We start from the raw sequence: 12232 nt of genomic DNA on the forward strand, positions 1-12232 counted from the left end.
ATATTTTGAGAATTACATTATAATTTATTTGGGCAAAAACTTATTTTTTTAATATATTTTAAACTTTGTATGGCACTTTGTCCATTCTGTATTTTTTAATTGTATTCGATAAATAATAATTATATTATAATATATTAAAAGATTGCCATATGCCATATTTTCCTTGAGAATCATCAAATATCGCCTCTGAAAATATAAATCAACCTACTTTGCATGAATGAAAACGCCATCTTAAGATCAATCTCAGACTTGAGAGCGGTATGTATCAAATTACTTTCACACGGGCGTAAGTAATTAACGAAATTACTGCACGTAGGGCTTATGGACTTTAAAGTTATAATAGCACTTTGTCATGTCAAGCTTTTAACAGGCTCTTTAATTTCACTTTGTGAAGTAAATGAAGACCTTAAATCGTCTTAACGAAGGTATACATAAGAAGAAGGGGCCAATGAAATATATTTTATAACGTGTTATTAAAACTGAGTTTTAATGAATGAATTATGCAAGGTACATTTACTATTAGATTATTAACGTAAAATGCAGACAGCATTGCCGGTTGTGGGTTCAATCCTCACTCGGGGGAACAAATTATTATCTATTAATATTTTTATTTCTTCGCTCACGATACCAATGAAAAAGCGCGGCGTTGAATTACGCCATTTAATACCTGGAAACGGAGTGTCTTAATACTATGTTTCTGTGCCCATCCCCTATATGCGGATCACAGAGCTAAGTATAAGTTTTATAATTATTATAACATATAGTACATAATTATTTTGATTTTTGAATGGTTTCCAAGATAATAAATATATTTGTATAGTATGTGATATATGTAGGTATTTCTCGTCTACGAGCACTCTATTCCTCTTAATGGATAGACAGATTATCAAAATGTGAGCTATTCTAAAGTAAAAAATATACGTATTGACATAAATACATAAGTAGAAAACAGAAAAATAACATATTCTCTTAATATAACAAGATTGCCAAAACATTCTTTTTCAACGCTCGTAAAACACCATATAATACCCTTTACAGTGACAGATCCAGCGTGAAACACGAGAACGGTTTTTCACGCATTTTTATTTTAATCAATGATATATACATTTGCTCGTGTCTCCCGTAGTACTAACGGAAATTGAAAACGGTATGGAGTATGACAGGGTGGACGTACAATGTACGGACACTGTCCGCCTATCAGCCAGCGAAGATATCTATCACACGCTGTTGCTACATCCGTCGACATGTTTCAATATCTGAAAGCTACCTGCAGTTTTGACGGCATCAGTGTTATTTTTAAATACATTGATACCGTCAAAATTATCGAAGCTTAAATAAAATAGATTTTAATACAAAAAGTATCTCGTTTTAATCATATTGTTCTTTGTCTACACCAAGGTAGGCTTAGTGTTAAGACACTCCGTTTCCTACTTTCTGCCGAATTCTGCTACCCAACATCTCAAGCGAAATATTAATAGCGGACATACAAAGAGAAGAAACTACTTCACAGTCCATGGATTCACCATATGAGTGCCGAATCCATCCATAGGGTGAGTCCATTATCCGAGCTCCTCAAATTGTCTAAATGCATATTGATGATGTATAAATACTCTTTTAATAACTTCATGTTAATGTTTATGCAAATGATTATAAGAAAACAATACTAGCTTTGAAATGAGAAATGTTGTTTAAATGGGCCAGGGGGATGATATCACTGTCTTCATAAATATAAAAAAAATTCCAATTATTTATTATTGTTCTAAATATTGAATTTCTAAATTTTAATTAGAATTACTAAGTAATCTCAAAGTCAATTTGGTTTTATGTGCTGTGGTGTTTGATGAAACTTTGAATTCAAACGTTTGAGTAATTAATTAAGTCGCCGCCTCTTTGAAGTCACAATAGGTTGACCTCGGATTTGTTCAAGAATTACGACAGTGATTTGTTAAAGCCTCGACAAGTATAAACAGAGGAAATTGAATCTTTAGTTTAGACTTTTACGGAAATATTTCAAAATGAAATTGTTAAGGGAATAAAATTGAGGGTATCTAATGTTCAACAAAAATGACATTATATATTTGTTACATTATAATAAACATAGTAAAATAAAAAATTGCAGTATAATTCTATAAAAAACATAAAAAAATCTTTATTAAATAATAAAATGTTATTTCAAATATCCCGCTACATGCGGGTTACAGCGTGAAGGTAGTTAATTAACCATAACATGGTTAATTTTTGTGAAAGGCACGGTATGAAAGGGGGATATTTTTAATAAACGATCGATTGCCACTTGTAAGTAGACTATCTTTAGCAAAATAGCCAATAAATAATTGATGTTAAGTTGTTTCCTCTTAATTAAACAATACGTTATAAAACAGTGGTATTTGAAATTTAGGCGAGATCATAATGAAAATTTACTGCTTTAATACCTCCGAGCCAGGCCAGGCTAGGCAACCCTGTGCAGAGTTAGCCGAATAACAATCACCACTGCATGCACAAATTGCTACAATAATTGTCATTTTTATGACTTCAGGCCGTTTTAAAGAAACGAAATGAACTCTACTCGTGAATTTCCTGTTGTTTTGTTAGAAATAATAAATTAATATATATTGGATAAGGCAATTTAATTTAATCTTCAGTTTTGAATTGTGTTTTCAATTTATAGATAATTTTTTATTAGCTTAAGTGCAGTATTTTATAATATTACGCATTTTCCGCACGTTATTAGTTTTTTTTTCGATAAAAAATTGCTTTTATTATATGACACGCTTCACCTTTTTTCTTCAAACAAAAATATACATTTCTAAAACTCCGGTATTCCGTATTTTATACAGGCAAATTCGCTAGTACTACTGCTTTAAAAACAGTATTTCATGAAATGTGTTGAATAAAAAAGTTAGTTTTGATTCATTGTATATAAATAAAATTTAGTTGAGCAATTGTAAATTGACCTCGTCTGTAATAAACTGTAGTTTACTATAACGTTTTAAAGTACATTATTACAATATATTTTGGTAAATATGCTTTACAAAGTACATTTTGGTTATATACTATTATTATATATTTTTTGATAATATTTTTAAAATAAATAAATATATATTGAACTATTTCGATTATTTTTTTTTAAGACTATTATTAAATGTATCTCCAAATGCATCACATACACTCGTATACCATATTCTCTGGCACCAACTGAATTTTAGACAAAAATTCTGTTTAGAAAAACTCTAAAAATAAATACGGATCTTGTTTTTCTATTAAGAGCATCTTCATTAAGGGTTTAGTGTACGTGAGTGGGTGTAATCTCATAACTGGGTAATTTTGTCGTCCGTCATTCCCTTGATGACATCGACTTGATGAGTGAAAGATCTCAGTACGATAAATAGCCGGTGATATACTTGAGAGCGTGCGGACGAGGACCCTAATGGTTTGGGATATAATGTGATTTACTAGCCCTCTACCTTAATGCTTTGCGAGCTTCCGTACAAAGGACTTCTAGTCTACTGATGTAAAGTGATATCTTAATTTGAATAGAATCAATTAAATTTGATACATCTGATGGTAATTGGTAGTATGTAATCTTCATAATATTAAAAATTATGTTTATATCTAATTTTTGGGTGTCAATTATAAAATTCTTATAAAATAAATTAAATAGTATTTACATATTGCATTATCTAAGGAAAAACAACTTGTTAGCTTTACGCTTCATTAGGCAGAGGAAATCTGGGAACCGTTAAGAACCCATTGAGACATTTCCGTTCCCCGCTTTCCACTAAACCCTGAAGGCATTCCGTATCTTCGAGTAGGAACTGAACCCACGACCAGTCGCGCTTACGACACGACTGGCCTGCACTATTAGCTACATAAAATGCCTTATTCATACGATAAATGTGTTAAGTGAAGGACTACTCTATAGTAATTTACTTTAGTACCACAGTCCGGGTATTATATTTCAGGCCACTCTATTGGTCATCTTCACCTTAAGTACTCTTCAAGGGCCATTAGTCGCAGTATGTTTTGGCTTCTGATATTGCCACTAATATCGTTATATATATTCATTACGGTACAATAAATTATAGAATATGCATACAGAACTAACTAAATTAAACATAATAAAACTATGGCAAAAATATAACATTTAACATTCAGATATATGTATGTCCTCGTATCAGAGCAGAATATAGAAAGGTAATAATAAAAAAAACTATTTTTCTGATTTACGCATAACAGAGTAGGCAGGGAACCTGAGAACCTACTGTTAAGATGCTCCGTTCCTATTAAAACACTTCCGTTCTTCATTTTTCACCGAATTCAACAGAACGTCATAGTCAACGAATGTCTCTAAGAAGTCTTTATTAGAATTATTAAAAGTTGCAAATTTTAAATATCTACACAAAATACATAAAATAAAATAAAGATAGCATACTAAAAAGTCCTTTTTATCAAATCTTAGCGTCTATAACACGTGGCAAACGTATCACCGAGAACAGTAACCTGATTTCTTAAATCGGTCTTCTCTCTAAGTGCTCTTCCCTACAAAAAGAAAAGGCACGTTGCTTTTTCTTTCACATTTGCGATGGTGACATCTATACTTGAAGTTATCAGCTATTATATTGGCATTGGACACCAAAGAAGTGTGTAAATTAGATTAGATATTTAAAAAAATTACTAGATTAATTTAGATCTTTTAATTTTCGTCATAAATTGTGTTTTAATTGATATTTATGGAAGCAGAGTAAAGTTTAAATATCTTATTGAAATAATTTATTGAAATTGTTTATTGTCTCATACAAGCAGTTTTTTATGTTTAATAAAATATTACGAACATGTTGATATTGTGCTTATGTTACGAGGATGGAGAATTTCTTATTTCTCATTTCTTAGCAAATACCCTTTGAAAATAGTGTACCTAGTATTAAATATATTTTCTGCTAAGTATTGAAATATAATGCTTTACTTAGCCTTACTGGGACGTCGAAACGAATGTTTGTATAAAATGTACGTTAAAATGTTCTCCAAGTGTCCAAGTCCATTGAATACGTAACCATTGCTTGTTTTTGACTTTTTTTTGCTAAAAAATTAAAAACATGACGAATACGAATGAAATATTTATCATTTCTTCATCTGATCTTCAGTTCTTCAAAGGCTAATCTGTATATTAGATAAACGATGACGGGCACGCTGACTCTGACGTACATGGCATATCAAAAGATGAATATCAACAATATCTATCTTGTCTATCCTACGAAAAGATATTTAAGATGTAGTTGTCAAAATCTTGCGTCAATGATATCTTTCCTAAAAACTCCATTAGACTTAGATTAAACAGAAACACTTTAACTAGAATAGCTATATATAAACAGAAAACTTAAATTAAATATTCACAAATTAATTAGTAGATTCTATCGTCCTCGCCCTTGTTGATGCGAAATTTATTTTAAACAGATACGATTCTAAGTAAAACAAAGATCTAAATAATATACCACTAAATTGCGTTTAACAATTTATATCTTAATTACAGGGTAAAATCTTTAACTCAATTTGAATTATTCAAGCAATCTAATATCATAAGAGCCTGAAATTGAAAGAGGTAAATACCGTTAACAAGTTGAAACAGAATACCAATTCTTAAAATTAAAATACAAAAGTCAATATTTTAACGATAGCGCCCTCGATATATTTTCATTTTGGCTAATGGTTTATGTGATATAAAAAAAAGTTATACGTTGTTTATCACTAGGATAAGCCATGAGTTTTACTAAGAAAGATAATATAATGTATATTTTTTTAAGGCTCCGTACCTCAAAATGTAAAAAGGAAACCCTTATAGGATCACTTTCTCTGTCTGTCCGTCTGTCAATGCTATCTCACCTCGAGTTTACCTAAATTATAAGAAATAATGAAATATTGTCTGAGCAAAACTTGCTAAGCGTAATAAATACCATTGGCACGTAAAAAATTAAGTTCTGAAACATCTTACAAAAGATAATCGAAGAAAAAGATTAGTTTAAAAAGAGTAGAGAAGAAAAATTAGTTGGCCAACTAAAGGTTAATAAATAACCATTTTGTCTATACACTAGTAATAGTGTGCCTGCATTATGAAGGTACGTCAAGGTGGCAATCTTACATTGTGCTACATTTAAGAGCATCTTTAATATGAAGAATATTAGACAGATACTTTACGTAGAGTGCACTCTGCTGACGATGTACGATATCGCTTGCGGTGACATAATGATGAACGTAACTACTATAGTAAATTAGGGGAATAAGCTCGTAAATTGTGCGCGGTCCTGACTAAAGTAAACTTAAATATTAAATGACAGGTTATGCAATTTTTACAAACTGATTTTGTTAATATTATCATAGAGTAACAGTATGAGCTTTTAAGAAACGTCCGAGATCGTACATAACACCACATCGACACGTTTACTACATACATTTAATTCGTAATTTTACGTAGTACTACAATATTAATAATTTCAAGAAACAATTAAATATATTTTGTCGAAAAATTAAAGATAATTGTACCTAACTCGTATTGAAATAAAACTGTTTTTCTCAAATTTGCTGTTACCGCAATGTTTCCATCGTTTTACGCTTGTGCCTCTACTCTCTTTCTTTAATATATTATTACACATAATTAAATGGAAAAACATATTATCGCAGGTAGATATAAGAAAAAAATAATAGAATTAACCTAAAAGATTGTACGGCGATTCTGTCGCGCTGTATGCTCGTCGTGGCTAACCCGATTTTCCAAAGTCGCACCGGCCACCCGCTTGGAATATCCCTACAAAGAATTTCCATTAACCGACAAAAACGCACAAATATTTTACCTTAACACCTTTCATTTCAATGCTAAGCCTCATCTACGATATGGTTATTTTCCTTTGTGATTATAACAATATTTTATTTAGAATAGGAAAGCTTTTCGGTGTATACTATTTTTTTTATTAAGTGCAAACTCGTGCGTAGCGTGTGAAAAATATATATTCGTTGTACTTATTAAATATCTTTAATACTTTTAGTAAGTTAATATGTAAAAATAGGTTTCTAATACATATGTGTTTATATTTGGAAACTTAAGTTTATATTAGACAAATATATTATGTTTTAAATATTAAAATTTTAACAACAAAACAAAATAAACTTACATGGAATTTCTAATTAATAATACTCCAAGATTACTTTCGATTAAATATGTTGTAAGTCTTGCAAGTTATTTTACAAGTTAGAATAGAGTATAGACTTCGAAAACAATTTAGAACTAAGCTAAGTATTGGTTTGACAAGAATGGACTGAGTGAACGACTTACTCAAGACCATTTTATTTTAGAAGGTTTTATTTAGAGAACTTAATATTATCTACTATTGTAATATTTGACTTATTTTATAATTCATACTAAAATACCCTTATATTTTTATTATATGATGCTACTATAATAAAACATATTTACATTATAATTCAAATCAAAATTTATATTTACCCAATTCCTACTGTTTTCTCCATCTTCATCTTCATCATCATCATCATTAGCCTGTCTTTGTCCACAGCTGGACATAGGCCTCTCCAATAGCATACCATTAAGCTCCATCTTCAGCTCTCCGCAGCCAGCCGTTGCCAGCCACTTTGGAAATGTCATCACCCCATTTAGCTGGAGGACGTCTGACATTACGTCTTACAAGCTTTTTGCGACATAAACGGCCACATCTTTTTTTAAGTAAACGGGATCGTAGATCTCAATATATAGTTTGAATTTCAATTATTAATTTCAATTCATCATCATTTCAATCATTTCTTGACAGACAGACGGACGCAAAGTGATCTTATAAGATTAAGGCCTATTTATGAGTAAAAAATGATCAAATCATGAGAGGGGATCGAATCCACAACCGTCGCGTTAGTCACACACTTGTACCCCTGAGCAACGACGGCCTCATATACCTATAATACTTTTCTTTTATATAGATACATTTCTCTTTGTCTAGCTTCATGTATTCTCAATAAATTGTTTCTAAGTCTTGAAGACGAAAAGCTTAGAACAAAAAGACGATATTCTCCCCGCAGCTTAAATGACATTTGAAAAGTTCAATCGACGCACGACTGTCAAAGTAAAATATAAGTAATAAGAAACTATTTCAAATACAACTATGCTATTATCTTTATTTTATCTGTTATATTAAGAGAGTTAAGTTAGAAAAAAGTGAGTCTGTACATTTGAAATATTTTTTTAAAATAATTTACTGTAATGAAAAAATAGACATGGGAAAATAGCGGGATGAATAAATTTTTTTTTATACCTTTTCTTAATAAATATTTTTCTTTCCTAAGTGTGGAATAAAATTTTAAAAATTGTTAAAAAAACAGACATGGAACTTGAATATATGATTTTTAAAATGTTTTCTTTCTGTTTATATAATGTTTGTATACTCACACACTCGGAAATACTGGGTGGATTTGAATTGAACTATTTTATAGAAACGATCATAAAGTTAAAGCCAACGAAGTTGCGCGCGAGCACCAGTATATTGTATTTGAGATATTATCTCAATTTACAGTAAAAACTTGAGTGCAAATAAATAATTTCATATAAAAAGGGATGTATATTATTTGTCGGATATAAAGAATAGCGAGCAAAAACGAATCCGCTATGTTATGGCCTAATGCGTATAAAGGTACATTTGGAGGGGATTTATAAAGAAGGCCTCGGCTGGTTTATGATGACAATGCCGCCTCCGGGCGACGCGTACTGCCACCTCATTTCCTTACAGAAAGTTATAAAAACATATTGAAAATGAGATTCCCGCGGAGAAGGTCCTAGCGAATGTTATCTTGTTTGCTGTCTGCTTTATATATGTGTGCGTAACACAATCTTATTTCGGAACGAAAAAATGCGTGAGACAAAAGTTGAAAGTAAACTGAAGAATTGATTTTTGCTATCCCATCCATTTGTATGTTTTATATGTAAAGAGTATAAAGATGCCCGTCATGGCGCAGGGGCACAAGTGTGTGATTGTAACCGCGACAGGGTTCAATCCACAACCGAGGAAATTAAATTCTTAATATTTTAATTTATTCGTACTGGTGCAGAGGGAGAAAGCGGCGTTGAGTTTCGCAACACGCAATGCCTCCGTAGCTATCGGAAATTGGAAAACAAAGTAATTTAATACTACACTCCGTTTGTCTGAACTGCTACATGCGGGATGGAGCGTGAACCTGAAAAACATGACTTTTCACAAGTTCTACATTCGTTTACCTACTTATTTTTACATATCATATTCTTATCACTTTTTACTATAAAACTAATAATTAACTTTAAGATCAAAATACTAAAACGTGAAACGATCCATAGTATTAACAAAACCTCATAAATATTCCATTATTTAAGGGAGTAGCCCGTTATAGCGTTAGAAAACAAAGGTCCCGTAGCTCGCGTGAAAGCTCACAAGTTGTTATCTGTTGAGGGCTACTACTGTACGGGGAAAGATTGTCTTGTCAAGAGGCCCCGACGTCAGTGCGCCGCGCCCCGCGAAACTGGGCGGACGCTACGCCGTAGCTCGTAGCCGCTGTAACGACTGTAGGCGATACGAAAAGTTTGAACTGCCGTTGTATGAAACTTAAAAATGAATTTATTTGAAAATTATATGAAAGCATTCGTTTTGAACAAGTTTTAAGTTGAATTATATAGTGTTTATGCATTGGATCGCAGAGATATGTGGTTTTTTGTGTGAAAAAAATTGTAAGTATTTTTTTTATTTTTTTTATTTTATAATTTTTAAAATACTCATTACTTATTATATTGTCTTTATTTATTTATTTCAGCAGCACATAATCAACGGTTTATAGGTTTTTTCTATCTCAGTCTTATTGTATTGAAATATTTTATTAACTCATTATTATCAATTCATTATCTTCATTATTGAAATGTTTAATTTATATTTATTAAAAAGGATTCTATTTAATGCTTATAATTTAAACTTCTATTAGATAAAATCTTGTCGAATCAAAACTATTTTCTATGTAACAGCGAAGAATGCAATCAGAACTACAAAGAACACCATCCCAATTAATGACTTTGTGGCTACCTCCTAATTTTCTTTCAATTTACTTTATTTTCTGAACAAACGAACGGTTTTGTCTAAATTTCGTTATTGTCAGCTTACAAAGGAAAAAAATACATTATTTATGTTTTATTTTCATTAGAAATTAATACAACGCGGTATTAATTCTTAGGAAGGAATTTATTTTCTATATTAGTTCTAATTTTTAAGTAGTAGGTATTCAATACATGCAAGACTTTTGTTGTACTCGCTTTTTTCTGCAATCATAAAGTATTTTCATAAATAATATTTATTTTATTAAAAATAATGTTACCTAAAATAGCAATAATGCTATCAGTTGTCTTGAAGGCCAGTGTAGGGGCGCAAACGTGCGACTGTAAATGCGACAGGTTGTGGTTTCGACTCCCACTCGAGGAACTCGAGGAGAAATGAATTGTTTAATATTTTCTTTTCTTCCCTCTTATACCAAAGCAAGGCGCGGCGTTGAGTTCCGCCACTCAAGATGCAATGCCTCCAGAATTTGGCGAAAAATGTGGACGGAGTGTCTTAATATTAGGTTCCCAAGTTCCCTCTGCCTAACTTGGTATGTGGGATACATCGTGAAGTTAAACAAAACACTTGTCTTGATTATTTAATCGAGTAATTTCTTATAAATAAAACAAGTCTACAAACTCTGAATGCTTGCTTTATGGGTTCAAACATTAACCATTAGTAAAAAGGACAAGCTAAATTCGATAACAGAAAGATGCCAACCAATATGTTTATTATATTATTGTTATATATTTTTTTATAATAAATATAGTTAATTAAATACCATTCAACTTGTTTATCTTTTGTACATAAAATAATATGATACATAATATCTATAAACACAGGACATACAGAAACTTGCTTTCATGTGTAATTGAGTAAACATTGAGGATCAGGTTGACATCGGGAGGATAATTGGATAAAAAGAGAAGACAACTTTATTGAACCATTATCGAATTTCCTTTGAATTACACATTTTATTGTATTATTTTCTGATATATTATGGAAATAAATTTAAAAAGGGTTGTTACTATTCGTAATATATGTATGTACACATTGATTGATTCTTACTCGAGGAAATTAAAATATTTTAATTTACTTGCCTTGAGTTCCGCAATATCTCCAGAGTTCTGCTAAAAATGAGGAATAGAAGTGTCTTTATGGTAACGGAGTGTCTTAAAAACCACGTTCCCAAGTTTTCCCTGCCTGCCCTGCAAAAAAATGTACACACTACTAATATAAAACACAAAACTCAAAAGTTTACTCAAAACTTATGATAAAATTAGTCTACAAATATATATTTTTTTATATTACAATGTTGGATTATGATATGACCGTTCTTGCTAATGATTTAAAAATCAAAAAATATTTAAGAGTCATCAATTATTAGATTCATTTCATTTTATAAAAAAATAAAAGAGATAGAACTAAGGATAAACATATCCAATCCAAGAAGTATTTTAAAACTACGACTCTAGCTTCTAAAAAATTAGTTTATTAAACACTGTAAACATCCTTTTCTTAAATTTTAATACGATTAAAATCATCTTACTACCGTAAAAACTTGAGACGTAAATTAAAAAAGTATATTGGGTGTGACTTTTAAAAGATTCCGAAGGAGGAAACGTCTTTTTTATTATTTTATATAACTTCACTCATTTCCTTTCCCCTGAGATTAGTGACTTGTAATAAGGTTCGGCTTTCACAGCTCCTATAAAACTTCTTTCTCAAACTCCGAGATGCACGAACTCGTTAAGAGATTACTTGGTAGTGGATTGTAAGCATTTGAAAAATAACATTAATGCTTTATAGTATAATTTTAATGTATATTACATTTTTAAGATTGAAGTATTTCAAAAATTAAAAGTATTATTTTGTAAGGATTTTTATATCAATTATAATTAATTTACAGTACTGTTAAAAGTTACTATCATTTGTTGAATATTTTTAAATAAATATTATAAAATAAATATGAATGTCCCATATAATTTAATATTATAAGTACATACAAAATATTTACTTATATTTAGTACTAAAGTACATAAAAACGTTTATTGCACTATCGCTGAGTGTTTAGTCGTTAACAGCGTCGTCGTTGTCTCTACTTATTACTGTTTAATTTATGACCACACATT

At 30.6% G+C, this 12232-nt stretch overlaps 1 protein-coding gene across 2 annotated transcripts in view; it reads left to right on the top strand.

Annotated features, from left to right (window-relative positions):
• LOC146535760 (lachesin-like) overlaps window positions 1-12232 on the top strand; it is a 110860-nt gene that overhangs the window by 63453 nt on the left and 35175 nt on the right. The window contains exon 1 of one of the 2 annotated variants that reach the window (XM_085191134.1): window positions 9513-9745. The exons of the other annotated variant lie outside the window; for it this stretch is intronic. The gene's annotated coding sequence lies outside the window, so the exon portion shown is untranslated. Of the gene's footprint in view, window positions 1-9512; window positions 9746-12232 lie in introns of those variants that run through there. 2 annotated transcript variants of the gene reach the window in all.

This window comes from Heliconius melpomene, chromosome 10, assembly GCF_056956725.1.
Source record: "Heliconius melpomene rosina isolate 202511_hmr_F chromosome 10, ASM5695672v1, whole genome shotgun sequence".
Classification (NCBI taxonomy): Eukaryota; Metazoa; Arthropoda; class Insecta; order Lepidoptera; family Nymphalidae; genus Heliconius; species Heliconius melpomene.